Here is a 14943-nt window from a genome sequence, read left to right as displayed (position 1 = left end):
ATTTCTCCCTATAGTGGGAATGTTACTGACTCGAAACCCTCTAGGAATTTGTTTTTTACGGTGATACTCAGATAGAAATTGACCGTGAAGGTTAAGGTCAATTTCTCTTTTACTGAGTCTTAATAGCTGATGGTACAGATCAGTGGTTGTTTCTGCAGGAAGTGCATTGAATTCAATCTGGTCAAAGAGTACCTTGTCAGCATCGTCATCAGTCAGTGATACAATACCGTGTTCAGCCTGTGACAACAAATTATCATCAAGGAAACCTGCTCCTCCCTGTGCCATCGTCTTGTACCCCACAAGGTGTACGTCTCAAGTGGGTTAGACTACAGTACCCAATCTTCCCGGAGGTCTCCCTTACCGGTACTACCTGGGCCCGCACTGCTTGGCTTCCAAGTTCAGATGGAATTGGGCATTACCAATGCGGTATGACTGTAGTTACAGGCACACAGAGTAGACTGATGGCCACGGGAATCTGAGTTGCCTCAGCCTCAGGACTATATGTGAGAACACGGATGCCACTGACCAGATGACTTGTACTCAAACGTACTATGTGCAGATCATGCAGAATGTCTGGTTCATAATTAAGTAAATGCAGTGGGTGCAGGAAAATATATACTCAGCGTGCCGAGTGTATCCAAATAATATATACGGAAGGTCCCACACTCACCCAACGCAGGTAGCGGCTGGGGTACCAAATCAAAGTCTAATCCAATATTAGGGTCAGACTCATTAGTACAATACAGTGTTTCTCCACACTTCCGTGGAGAAAGATAGCACTCTCCAGATTGGACAGATATAGTATTAACAGATAAAGTCATTTATTCACAAACTTGGTTCCATATCACAAGTACAGTATATGCACAAAAAGGGGGCTCACCAACGTTTCGGTCCTGTATTAGGACCTTTCTCAAGGTGTCTGCCAATCAATCAATCAATCCATTAAGAATATCCACAGTAGCAGCTTCAAGAGGGAACCAGGACCTGCATAAGTGCCTCCCAGGTCCCCTATTTATACCAGAGTGCTAAAGGACGCCGGGATCATGCGCTGCAATCGCCGACGCGTCACTTCCGGTTAAACCGGAAGTACTGTGACGCCGGCGCCGCGCTGTATAGACAGTCTATTCAGTAAAGCTCACTAGTGTTAAAGATCATACTCCCTATTAAATGGCTCTCAATGATCTAATTTAATGTCCTTGCGGCCCGCCGTGTGGTTTATCCGGCTAGACCGAAGGTTGCTATAGTAATGCGCAATGCCGCTGCGTCACTTCCGGTCTAAACTGGAAGTAGTGCGTTCCACGAACGCGTTATTATGCGTGTCACACCGTAGTAAACACAATATCAGGGTACTATAGCCATCTAATATGACAATGGTCATGAGATATATATGTAATGAAATACGGAGTATTGATAGGTATATTGGAGACCTGGGAAGACAGCACATAGTCTAATTCGAGTAGTCAAATATACCATATATATACAAAAAAATTACAAAATTTTTTTTTTGGCGTGCTATGCACGTCATATCACTGCAGAACACTGGGAACTGATATATAACCAAAGGCTTGTACACCGTAGATAGTTACATACATCGTGTATCAGTACAGATACACCATATATATAAAAAAATGAGTGCAGTGCATACCATGTCGCTGCAGAACAGTGCAAATTAGTGGATAACATAGGTTTATATACCGTAGAAAGTTACATGAATCGTGTACCAACAGTAAATATCAGGGCCGAAACTAGGGGGGGGCTAGGGGGGCAGGCGACCTGGGCGTTGGATTGGAGGGGGCGCCGAGACCCCCTAACACCCGCCGCGGCACTTTTAGACTTTGAAACCCCCTTCTCCCGAGTGCCCAGCTCGGGGGGCGGGGTTTCGCGGAATGACGCGATTGCGTCGTGACATCACGGCGCAAACGCGTCATTCCACGAAACCCCGCCGGAGGAGGGAGAAGGGGGAGCCGCGCAGACGAGGAGGGAGAGGCGGCTGAAGAGCGGCGAGAACCGCTTCAAATGTAAGTCAGCCCCTCTCCCTTCCTCTCTCTGGGCGGGATGTACTAAGATGTTACGCTGCGCTAATAACCCTCTTACCGCTCTGAGGCATGTTAAAATCCTCCTCAGCCTCCCGGCGCTGTCATTCTTTCCAAGCAGTTTCTGCATCACGTGATACCTTCGTATTGTTTCCTGACTCCATTGGCTGTACTGGTCCTCCGCAGGCACTGTATGCACTATCGAAACATGATGCAGAAACTGCTTAGAAAGAATGACAGCGTCGGGAGGCTGAGGATGATTTTAACATGCTTCGAAGCGGTAAGAGGGCTATTAGCGCAGGGTAACATCTTAGTACATCCCGCCCTCTCTCTCTCTCTCTCCCTCCACCACCTGCCGCAATGTGTAAAATGGGGACCTGTGCCTGCCGCAATGTGTAAAATGGGGACACTTTTTCCTGCCGCAATGTGTAAAATGGGGACACTTGCCAGCGTACTGTGTAAAATGGGGACCTGTGCCTGCCGCAATGTGTAAAATGGGGACACTTGCCAGCGTAGTGTAAAATGGGGACCTGTGCCTGCCGCAATGTGTAAAATGGGGACACTTGCCAGCGTACTGTGTAAAATGGGGACCTGTGCCTGCCGCAATGTGTAAAATGGGGACACTTGCCAGCGTACTGTGTAAAATGGGGACCTGTGCCTGCCGCAATGTGTAAAATGGGGACACTTTTTCCTGCCGCAATGTGTAAAATGGTGACACTTTTTCCTGCCGCAATGTGTAAAATAGGGACACTTTTTCCTGCCGCAATGTGTAAAATGGGGACACTTGCCAGCGTACTGTGTAAAATGGGGACACGTGCCTGCCGCAATGTGTAACATGGGGACACTTTTTCCTGCCGCAATGTGTAAAATGGGGTCACCTGTCTGCCGCAATGTGTAAAATGGGGAATGGGGACACTTGCCTGTCGTACTGTGTAAAATGGGGACACTTTTTCCTGGATATGAAATTTATGTTAGAAAAGGCAATTTTTCAGGTAAAAAAGTTCTGAAAGAGATATATATATATATATATATATATATATATAATATTTTTATTCATTTTTTTTATTATTATTTTTTTTTATTTATTGTAAAAGAATTGTTTTTTTTTGCGGGGGGGGGGGGGGGGGGGGGGTGTCAAATGACTACCTTGCCCCGGGTGACGAAAATCCTAGTTTCGGCCCTGACCAATCACACCGTATAACCTGTGATCTGAACCCAGTTAACAGCATGATAACAGAGGAGCCTCTGAAAGATGGCTCACAACAATAATAACCCGATTTTTGTAACAATAACTATGTACAAGTATTGCAGACAATCCGCACTTGGGATGGGCGCCCAGCATCCACTACGGACTATGAGAAATAGAATTATCGGTAAGTAAATTCTTATTTTCTCTAACGTCCTAAGTGGATGCTGGGGACTCCGTAAGGACCATGGGGATTATACCAAAGCTCCCAAACAGGCGGGAGAGTGCGGATGACTCTGCAGCACCAAATGAGAGAACTCCAGGTCCTCCTCAGCCAGGATATCAATTTTGTAGAATTTTACAAACGTATTTGCTCCTGACCAAGTAGCTGCTCGGCAAAGTTGTAAAGCCGAGACCCCTCGGGCAGCCGCCCAAGATGAGCCCACCTTCCTTGTGGAGTGGGCATTTACAGATTTTTGGCTGTGGCAGGCCTGCCACAGAATGTGCAAGCTGAATTGTACTACAAATCCAACGAGCAATAGTCTGCTTAGAAGCAGGAGCACCCAGCTTGTTGGGTGCACACAGGATAAACAGCGAGTCAGATTTCCTGACTCCAGCCGTCCTGGAAACATATATTTTCAGGGCACTGACAACGTCTAGCAACTTGGAGGCCTCCAAGTCCCTAGTAGCCGCAGGCACCACCAATAGGTTGGTTCAGGTGAGACGCTGAAACCACCTTGGGGAGAAACTGAGGACGAGTCCTCAATTCCGCCCTGTCCGAATGGAAAATCAGATAAGGGCTTTTTCAGGATAAAGCCGCCAATTCTGACACGCGCCTGGCCCAGGCCAGGGCCAACAGCATGACCACTTTCCATGTGAGATATTTTAACTCCACAGATTTAAGTGGTTCAAACCAATGTGACTTTTGGAACCCAAAACTACATTGAGATCCCAAAGTGCCACTGGAGGCACAAAAGGAGGCTGTATATGCAGTACCCCTTTTACAAACGTCTGAACTTCAGGGACTGAAGCTAGTTCTTTTTGGAAGAAAATTGACAGGGCCGAAATTTGAACCTTAATGGACCCCAATTTCAGGCCCATAGACACTCCTGTTTGCAGGAAATGTAGGAATCGACCCAGTTGAATTTCCTCCGTCGGGCCTTACTGGCCTCGCACCACGCAACATATTTTCGCCAATTGCGGTGATAATGTTTTTGCGGTTACATCCTTCCTGGCTTTGATCAGGATAGGGATGACTTCATCCGGAATGCCTTTTTTCCTTCAGGATCCGGCGTTCAACCGCCATGCCGTCAAACGCAGCCGCGGTAAGTCTTGGAACAGACAGGGTCCTTGCTGGAGCAGGTCCCTTCTTAGAGGTAGAGGCCACGGATCCTCCGTGAGCATCTCTTGAAGTTCCAGTTACCAAGTCCTTCTTGGCCAATCCGGAACCACGAATATAGTGCTTACTCCTCTCCATCTTATCAATCTCAGTACCTTGGGTATGAGAGGCAGAGGAGGGAACACATACCCTGACTGGTACACCCACGGTGTTACCAGAGCGTCTACAGCTTATTGCCTGAGGGTCCCTGGACCTGGCGCAATACCTGTCGAGTTTTTAATCATGTGGAAGACTTCTGGGTGAAGTCCCCACTCTCCCGGGTGGAGGTCGTGCTGAGGAAGTCTGCTTCCCAGTTGTCCACTCCCGGAATGAATACTGCTGACAGTGCTATCACATGATTTTCCGCCCAGCGAAGAATCCTTGCAGCTTCTGCCATTGCCCTCCTGCTTCTTGTGCCACCCTGTCTGTTTACGTGGGTGACTGCCGTGATGTTGTCCGACTGGATCAACACCGGCTGACCTTGAAGCAGAGGTCTTGCTAAGCTTAGAGCATTGTAAATGTCCCTTAGCTTCAGGATATTTATGTGAAGTGATGTCTCCAGGCTTGACCATAAGCCCTGGATATTCCTTCCCTGTGTGACTGCTCCCCAGCCTCGCAGGCTGGCATCCGTGGTCACCAGGACCCAGTCCTGAATGCCTAATCTGCGGCCCTCTAGAAGATGAGCACTCTGCAACCACCACAGGAGGGACACCCTTGTCCTTGGTGACAGGGTTATCCGCTGATGCATCTGAAGATGCGATCCGGACCATTTGTCCAGCAGGTCCCACTGGAAAGTTCTTGCGTGGAATCTGCCGAATGGGATTGCTTCGTAGGAAGCCACCATTTTACCCAGAACCCTTGTGCATTGATGCACTGAGACTTGGCTCGGTTTTAGGAGGTTCCTGACTAGCTCGGATAACTCCCTGGCTTTCTCCTCCGGGAGAAACACCTTTTTCTGGACTGTGTCCAGGATCATCCCTAGGAACAGAAGACACGTCGTCGGAACCAGGTGCGATTTTGGAATATTGAGAATCCAATCGTGCTGCCGCAACACTACCTGAGATAGTGCTACACCGACCTCCAACTGTTCCCTGGATCTTACCCTTATCAGGGAATTGTCCAAGGAAGGGATAACTAAAATTCACTTCCTTCGAAGGAATATCATCATTTCGGCCATTACCTTGGTAAAGACCCGGGGTGCCGTGTACCATCCATACGGCAGCGTCTGAACTGATAGTGACAGTTCTGTACCATAAACCTGAGGTACCCTTGGTGAGAAGGGTAAATTTTGACATGAAGGTAAGCATCCTTGATGTCCCGAGACATCATGTAGTCCCCTTCTTCCAGGTTCGCAATCACTGCTCTGAGTGACTCAATCTTGAATTTGAACCTCTGTACGTAAGTGTTCAAAGATTTTAGATTTAGAATCGGTCTCACCGAGCCGTCCGGCTTCGGTACCACAACAGTGTGGAATAATACCCCGTTCCCTGTTGCAGGAGGGGTATCTTGATTATCACCTGCTGGGAATACAGCTTGTGAATGGCTTCCAAAACTGTCTCCCTGTCAGAAGGAGACATCGGTAAAGCCGACTTTAGGAAACGGCGAGGGGGAGACGTCTCGAATTCTAATTTGTACCCCTGAGATATCACCTGAAGGATCCAGGGGTCTACTTGCGAGTGAGCCCACTGCGCGCTGAAATTCATTGAGACGGGCCCCCCACCGTGCCTGATTCTGCTTGTAAAGCCCCAGCGTATACTGAGGGCTTGGCAGAGGCGGGAGAGGGTTTCTGTTCCTGGGAACTGGCTGATTTCTGCAGCCTTTTTCCTCTCCCTCTGTCACGGGGCAGAAATGAGGAACCTTTTGCCCGCTTGTCCACGAAAAGACTGCGCCTGATAATACGGCGTCTTCTCATGTTGAGAGGCGACCTGGGGTACAAACGTGGAATTCCCAGCTGTTGCCGTGGCCACCAGGTCTGAAAGACCGACCCCAAATAACTCCTCCCTTAATAAAGCAATACTTCCAAATGCCGTTTGGAATACGCATCACCTGACCACTGACGTGTCCATAACCCTCTACTGGTAGAAATGGACAACGCGCTTAGACTTGATGCCAGTCGGCAAATATTCCGCTGTGCATCACGCATATATAAAAATGCATCTTTTAAATGCTCTATAGGCAAAAATATACTGTCCCTATCTAGGGTATCAATATTTTCAGTCAGGGAATCCGACCACGCCAACCCAGCACTGCACATCCAGGCTGAGGCGATTGCTGGTCGCAGTATAACACCAGTATGTGTGTAAATACCTTTTAGGATACCCTCCTGCTTTCTATCAGCAGGATCCTTAAGGGCGGCCATCTCAGGCGAAGGTAGAGCCCTTACAAGCGTGTGAGCGCTTTATCCCCCCTAGGGGGTGTTTCCCAACGCACCCTAACCTCTGGCGGGAAAGGATATAATGCCAATAACATTTTAGAAATTATCCGTTGTTATCGGGGGAAACCCACGCATCATCACACACCTCATTTAATTTCTCAGATTCAGGAAAACTACAGGTAGTTTTTCCTCACCGAACATAATACCCCTTTTTTGGTGGTACTCGTATTATCAGAAATGTGTAAAACATTTTTCATTGCCTCAATCATGTAACGTGTGGCCCTACTGGAAGTCACATTCGTCTCTTCACCGTCGACACTGGAGTCAGTATCCGTGTCGGCGTCTATATCTGCCATCTGAGGTAACGGGCGCTTTAGAGCCCCTGACGGCCTATGAGACGTCTGGACAGGCACAAGCTGAGTAGCCGGCTGTCTCATGTCAACCACTGTCTTTTATACAGAGCTGACACTGTCACGTAATTCCTTCCAACAGTTCATCCACTCAGGTGTCGACCCCCTAGGGGGTGACATCACTATTACAGGCAATCTGCTCCGTCTCCACATCATTTTTCTCCTCATACATGTCGACACAAAAGTACCGACATACAGCACACACACAGGGAATGCTCTGATAGAGGACAGGACCCCACTAGCCCTTTGGGGAGACAGAGGGAGAGTTTGCCAGCACACACCAGAGCGCTATATATATACAGGGATAACCTTATATAAGTGTTTTTCCCCTTATAGCTGCTGTATAGTTAATACTGCGTCTAATTAGTGCCCCCCTCTCTTTTTTTAACCCTTTCTGTAGTGTAGTGACTGCAGGGGAGAGACAGGGAGCTTCCCTCCAACGGAGCTGTGAGGGAAAATGGCGCCAGTGTGCTGAGGAGATAGGCTCCGCCCCTTTTTCGCTGACTTTTCTCCTGCTTTTTTATGGATTCTGGCAGGGGTTAAATGCATCCATATAGCCCAGGAGCTATATGTGATGCATTTTTTTTGCCATCCAAGGTGTTTTTATTGCGTCTCAGGGCGCCCCCCCCAGCGCCCTGCACCCTCAGTGACCGAAGTGTGAAGTGTGCTGAGAGCAATGGCGCACAGCTGCAGTGCTGTGCGCTACCTTGTTGAAGACAGGACGTCTTCTGCCGCCGATTTTCCGGACCTCTTCTGCCTTCTGGCTCTGTAAGGGGGCCGGCGGCGCGGCTCTGGGACCCATCCAAGCTGGGCCTGTGATCGTCCCTCTGGAGCTAATGTCCAGTAGCCTAAGAAGCCCAATCCACTCTGCACGCAGGTGAGTTCGCTTCCTCTCCCCTTAGTCCCTCGATGCAGTGAGCCTGTTGCCAGCAGGTCTCACTGAAAATAAAAAACCTAATCTAAAACTTTCACTAAGAAGCTCAGGAGAGCCCCTAGTGTGCACCCTTCTCGTTCGGGCACAGGGATCTAACTGAGGCTTGGAGGAGGGTCATAGGGGGAGGAGCCAGTGCACACCAGATAGTCCTAAAGCTTTCTTTAGATGTGCCCAGTCTCCTGCGGAGCCGGAGCCGCTATTCCCCATGGTCCTTACGGAGTCCCCAGCATCCACTTAGGACGTTAGAGAAAATGTATTTCATATATACACCTTTCCTGATAAAGGAACCACAGTCTCCCCCCCCCCCCCCCTCCCCTTTTAACTAGCACACTTTGGCAAAGTGCTGTGTGTGCTACTCGGTGACCTAATCCAAGATGGTGCATTCCAAATGCACTCCACCGCTATTCCCGACGGCGGTGCATTCCACTGCCGTCTTCTCACATCTAAACCGCTTTTATCAGGCTCGTTTTCTGACCTGGTAAAAACTACTCGATAGCCACCTATATATTTTACTACTGGGTCTTCCTTTATGTAGTTTACAGGGCCCTTTTCCTTGTTTATCTCATTTTATAAATTTTAATCACAGGAAGTGATGTCATAATTGCCTGCCATGTGCAGCCACCATTTTTTTTTAGATACTCTGGTATAAAAAGAGCTTTTTGGCTCAATGTAATATCTTTTTAATGGACAGATAAGCCTTCTATGTTTTTAAATCTTGTACGTGTTTTTCAGCCATTGTATGTCATTTTTCTTACTAAACCTGTGTGTTTTAACCTTTCACTACTGAGACTGCTAATTGTTTCTTGGGAAAAGCTTGCTCCCTAATATGCCTTGTGACAACATGCAGTGACATCATACAATATTTGTAAATGGTACACACCGTTTGCTGTTTTCGTCTTTCGCATATTTCATGTTCCAAATGATGCTCATCTGACTGAAGCTCCCTTAACCAGATAAGTGTTTTGGGTCTATACCACAGTCCTATCCTTTGAGTACTCATTTAAACTCTTAGGCGCTTATAGTCACCATTTCTTGTATCCAATTCTATGTGTATACCAAACACAACTTCTGTTTTATGAGCTGCTACTCACACAGCGAATGAGGAGTGTCTAATAGTATTGAGTATATCTTTTAAACACTTGATATGCTATATCGTTTTTGATTCACGGTTGTACCTGAGCGCCTACGTTTCTGCTACTCTATCTATATATATATATTATATTATATGTGTGTGTGATAACTCCAAAAAGTGCCCCTGAAGGTATTCTACAGCACCTAGGATTCCCAGGAGGTCTCTCATCCAAGTACTACCCAGGCCCAGCATTGCTTAACTTCCAAGATCGGACGAGATTGGGCATAACCAGTGTGGTAAAGCTGTAGTGCCTTTTATGGTGCATTCTGGAGTGTTCATCAGAGATGATAGAAATTAACATTATAGGTAATGTGTATAGTAAAGTGGAAGTTATAAAAAAAATAAAAAAAAAGGAGCAATTTCTTAACTTTCATTAAATCTTTTGGAGTGTCGTGTCTTTCATTCGTACAGTATATACAGTACATCTCTCTCCTGGATACATACGTTATGGTAAGAACTTATCGTTGATAACGGTATTTCTCCTAAGTCCACAGGATAACACTGGGATATGATGAAGCGACAGCGGATTTGCATCAGTCAAAGCTTTTCGGCCTCCTGGCATGCAACGGGCCCATCCATATATCCCCGCCTCCTGGCTCAGGATAATCAGTTGTATTCTAAAGCTCAAGGCAGAGGCATCATAGATAGCCCTAATCAGGTGATAAGAACACACATGCACACCCTTTCGTACAAGAAGGAAGGGGTTAGTGAGTAAAAGGATCCTCAAATAAGGTGCGTCAGGGTGGGATCCCTGTGGATCCTGTAGACTTATGGTAAGAACTTACCGTTGATAATGGTATTTCTCCTAACGTATATTTCTCCGGTAGGTTCCACAGGATAACAATGGGATTTCCCAAAGCAATTTAGTGGTGGGGACGCTCCTGATTGGACAGGAGAATCCTTCACCCGAATTCAGCGTCATGAGAGGCAAAAGGTATCCATGGCATAATGTCTAAGGAATGTGTTAATGGAAGACCACGTGGCTGCCTTACATATCTGTTCTGCTGAAGCACCATGTTGTGCTGCCCATGATTGACCTACCTTACAAGTAGAGTGAGCAGTAACATTCACCGGAACAGGGAGGTCAGCTCGAGAATATCGTTTCTGAAATAGTCATCCGAAGCCATCTTGCCCGTGTCTGCTTATCAGTAGGCCATCCTCTCTTGTGAAATCCGTAGAGAATGAAAAGAGAATCTGTCTTTCTGATGGCACTGGTACGATCCACGTAGATCCTTAATGCACGGACCAAGTCCAGCGATGCATCTCCCGCAGCAAGGCCGGTACCTGGAAAGCCGGAACTACAATTTCTTCATTAAGGTGGAATTTAGACACCACCTTCGGAAGATACCCAGATCTAGTTCTGAGAACTGCTTTATCTGGATAAAAAAAAAAAAATCAGAAATGGGGAACGACATGATAATGCCCCTAAATCGGTACTCTTCTAGCTGATGCCATAGCCAGTAGAAAGAGAACTTTAGCTGTCAACCATTTAAGATCCACTTTATTAAGTGGTTCAAATGGGGCAACTTGAAGGGCTTTCAGGACTAGACTTAAGTCCAAAGGCACTGTAGGAGGAACAAAAGGAGGTTGAATGCTCAGCATTTCCTGGAAAAAAAAGTACGCACATCGTTTAAGTTGTAAATTTTATTTTGGAACCATACAGTCAATGCTGACACTTGTACTCTCAAGGAAGCCACCTTCAAACCTTTATCCATTCCTGCCTGAAGGAATGCTAAGACCCTGGAAACTCTGAAAGACTTAGGGTCCTATTTCCGTTCACTGCACCAAAGAATATAGGTTTGCCATATTTGGTGATAAATGCGAGCTGAAGAAACACTATTTTATTAAAACAACATAACAGTCCACCTGCCTAGAAGTTTTTATTGTCTTGTATTGTTTTAATAAAATAGTGTTATGTCACCAGATCTTATGGTCTACAAATATAAGTAAACATATGCGCATTTGATCATTCCTACCAGGCGTCCCCGGAATTCGTCATCAATCATCAGGTAAGTTGTCCACGTGCCTTCTCGTCACCTCCACTCGAAGTGCCTGCCTAGAAGTTTTTATTGTCTTGTATTGTTTTAATAAAATAGTGTTACACTATTTGAGGTTCTCTTTCTATCTACATGAATGTTGTGGATGATTCATTGAGAGAGGGTCCCTCGTTTTTAAGAAGCCGAGAAGGATTGGAAATAACCACACGAGTGGCCTGCTCCCCCCTGAAGCACTGTCTACCTTTGTGTAAACCATGGTCTGGGTATGAGTCCAATCCTTATTCTTTTTTATGTCACACTGCATAAAATAGTATTACACTAGGTTGTGTTTTTTTTGTCATTTTCTAAAGAGTTATCAATACCATAAGAATAGTTTGGCTATCTGCAAATGTATTTAAGGGTTGAGAGCGCCTGAGGTCTGCTGTGGTAATTACTATTTGTCCATCACACGCATTGCTGCGTGAATGGATATCTTTTAACTGTGTATCAAGTCCTGAATCCTTGACTGAACCTTGGATATCTTGTTCAGAGGTACTATTACTCTCTGAAGATTTGAATCCAGTACAGCCCCAAAGTGAGTCATCCGTTGTGATGGAACCAGAGACTATTTTGCCCAATTTATGAGCCACCCTTGCTTCTGCAGACACGTTATTGTCTGTTGCAGATGATATAGGAGCAATTCCTGCGACTGTGCCAGGAGTAAAAGATCGTTGAGGTATGGAAAAATTCTTATCGCCTGCTGGCAAAAATAAGCTGCCATTACCACCATAATCTTGGTAAATACTCTGGGAGCTGTGGCTAACCCAAAAGGTAGGGCCTGGAACTGAAAATGTTGCAGGATAGCGAACCTGAGATAGCACTGATGGGACAGTGCTATAGGAACATGTAGGTAAGCATCCTGTATAGCCAGGGACACCATATAATCCACTGGCTCCATGGCCAAAATGATGGAACGTAATGTCTCCATGTGAAACCAAGGTACCCAAATGTATTTGTTCAGTACTTTGAGATGGAGAATGGGCTGAAAAGACCCATTTGGCTTCTGAACTAAAAACAAGTTGGAGTAAAACCCCTGTCCTTGTTGTGCATGAGGAACTGGAATGACTACTCCTGACTGAAGCAATTTCTGAACTGCCTCTTGCAAAGCCCTGGCCTTCGTCTCTACCAGAGACGGGCTAGTACAAAAAAAAACCTTCGAGGAGGGTGCTTCTTGAAGGCAAAAGGATAACCTAGAGATACTGCTTCCTGCACCCAGGCATCTGTGCAAACTGAAGAAGTCGGCCCCCCACCCTGGGATCCCCCAGGCGGAGGCCTACAGCATCCGGCTGATGGCTTATCTGTCTTACCAACCGGTCCTCTGGTAGCCCAATGCTTTTTAGTCTTACCAGACTTGTTGTATGGGGACTGCCTGCTATCACTTTAACCTTTAGCTTTTCCTTTAAACCGAATGAGCCGGAACTTTAGGTTTAAAATTTTATGTGTAAGGAAACTACTTTCTTAGAGTCTGCTTCTGACTCCAGAATATCTGTCAATTCTTTACCAAAAAGAATATTTCCAGAAAACGGTAACGATTCCAAAACTTCATTTCTGACTCGGCTTTCCACGTACGTAACCAAACTGCTCTGCGAGCAGCTATTGTTGAAGCTGATGCCCTGGAGGCAATAGTACCCATATCCAATGCTGCATCTTCCAGGAACATTGCAGCCTGTTTTATATTTGCTATATGGGATTTTTGCTCTCTAGATGCTATTGAAAAATCCCCCTCCAATGCATCAGCCCAGGCAGCCACTTCCTTTGTCATCCAAGCTGAAGCCATGGCTGGCCTTATGACTGCCCCAGACAGGGGAAAAAATGTTTTTTTAGAAAACCATCCACTCTCCTATCCATGACATCATTTAATGATGTTAAAAGCAAAGGTAATGTAGATTTTTGCACTAATCGAATCACATGAGTATCGACTTTAGGAGCCACCTCCCTTTTTAAATAATCCCCAGCTGGAAGAGAATAATTGGAATTCCATTTCTTGGGATTCTAAACTTATTAGGCATAGGCCAAGCCTCTTCCATGATTTCCGTCAGCTGATCTGACCCTGGAAACTCAGTCTTAACTGTTTTGGAACGTTTAAACACAGGTGCCTTGGTTTTTAACACAGGCTCCACTGAATCATCTAAGGATAGAATGGCTTTCATTGCTTTAATTAACTCCGCTATATCCACTGAGCTGAGACCCTTCCTCCTCCTCGTCGTATGCCGAAGTAGAATTAATTGAGCTTTCATCCTTTGATGAATCCTCATCTGAACCATGTGTAGCCTGAGAGATTTACTTACCACCAGCTTATCAGCCTGTTTCTTTTGAGAGCAGCTGCTGGAAGTGATACACCACAGGTGGGAAGCTGCATGTAAGGGTTAATCGTGTAACCTATCCTCAGTACAGGATTTGGAGGAATTATCCTTTTAGCTATACTGGATAAAGTCTGTGCTAACATAGCCCAAGGTGGCTCAAACTGCCTTATATTTTTCAAGAACCTCTGGTGAAAGCTAAAACAATTTGCACACAAACCATCCTGAACCAGATCCTGAGAGGAAAACATAGCTTTGCAAGACAACATGATATAAGTGTTGGTGTTGCTGTGAGTGTATCTTCCTCACCTTTGCAGCTCTTAGACATGATAAATAATCATCACTTGCACAGTGTACTACACAATTTGTGACTAATCACTTTTAGCTTTTTAAAGTGACATACAATCCGACCCTACCCATGCACCAGGATTGAGGATCGGAATAGAACAAAACTGACAGAATATAGTAAAGTCAGCAATCACTCTAGCAGTCAGTCACGTTATACATTAGTATGATAAGCAATATGAGCACATCATCAACTACAACTACATTTCAAGTATGTAGGAGAACATATTACTGAATCATGTTTAAACAGATCTACCATATTCAGACGCATCGCGAAAGAAACAACAGTAAATGTATATAGACTCATATGCAACAGGCACTTATTTAACTATTCATACTGAAAAAGGTAGAGACTTGGGCCCTCATTTCGAGTTGTTTGCTCGCATGCTGCTTTTAGCAGCATTGCACACGCTAGGCCGCCGCCCTCTGGAAGTGTATCTTAGCTTAGCAGAATAGCGAACGAAAGATCAGCAGAATTGCTAATAGAAAATTCTTAGCAGTTTCTGAGTAGCTCCAGACCTACTCACAGATTGCGATCAGCTCAGGCTGTTTCGTTCCTGGTTTGACGCCACAAACACCCCCTGCGTTCGGACAGCCACTCCCCCGTTTCTCCAGACACTCCCGCGTTTTTTCCTGGCACGCCTGCGTTTTTTCGCACACTGCCAGAAAACGGCCAGTTTCTGCCCAGAAACACCCACTTCCTGTCAATCACACTCCGATCACTTCAACGATGAAAAGTCTTCGTTCGGACATGAGTAAATCTACTTAGTTTTGTGCTAAAATACTTACCGCATATGCACTGCGTACCATGCGCA

At 46.0% G+C, this 14943-nt stretch overlaps 2 pseudogenes; both read right to left on the bottom strand.

Moving 5' to 3' along the window:
• Positions 1-323: 323 nt before the first annotated feature.
• On the bottom strand, positions 324-440 carry LOC134937213 (5S ribosomal RNA; annotated as a pseudogene).
• A 9138-nt stretch (positions 441-9578) lies between these two features.
• LOC134937869 (5S ribosomal RNA) lies at positions 9579-9697 on the bottom strand (annotated as a pseudogene).
• Between the last annotated feature and the right edge of the window lie 5246 nt (positions 9698-14943).

Source organism: Pseudophryne corroboree, chromosome 6 (genome assembly GCF_028390025.1).
Source record: "Pseudophryne corroboree isolate aPseCor3 chromosome 6, aPseCor3.hap2, whole genome shotgun sequence".
In the NCBI taxonomy this organism is placed as follows: domain Eukaryota; kingdom Metazoa; phylum Chordata; class Amphibia; order Anura; family Myobatrachidae; genus Pseudophryne; species Pseudophryne corroboree.
This window is presented reverse-complemented; position numbering and strand designations above follow the sequence as displayed.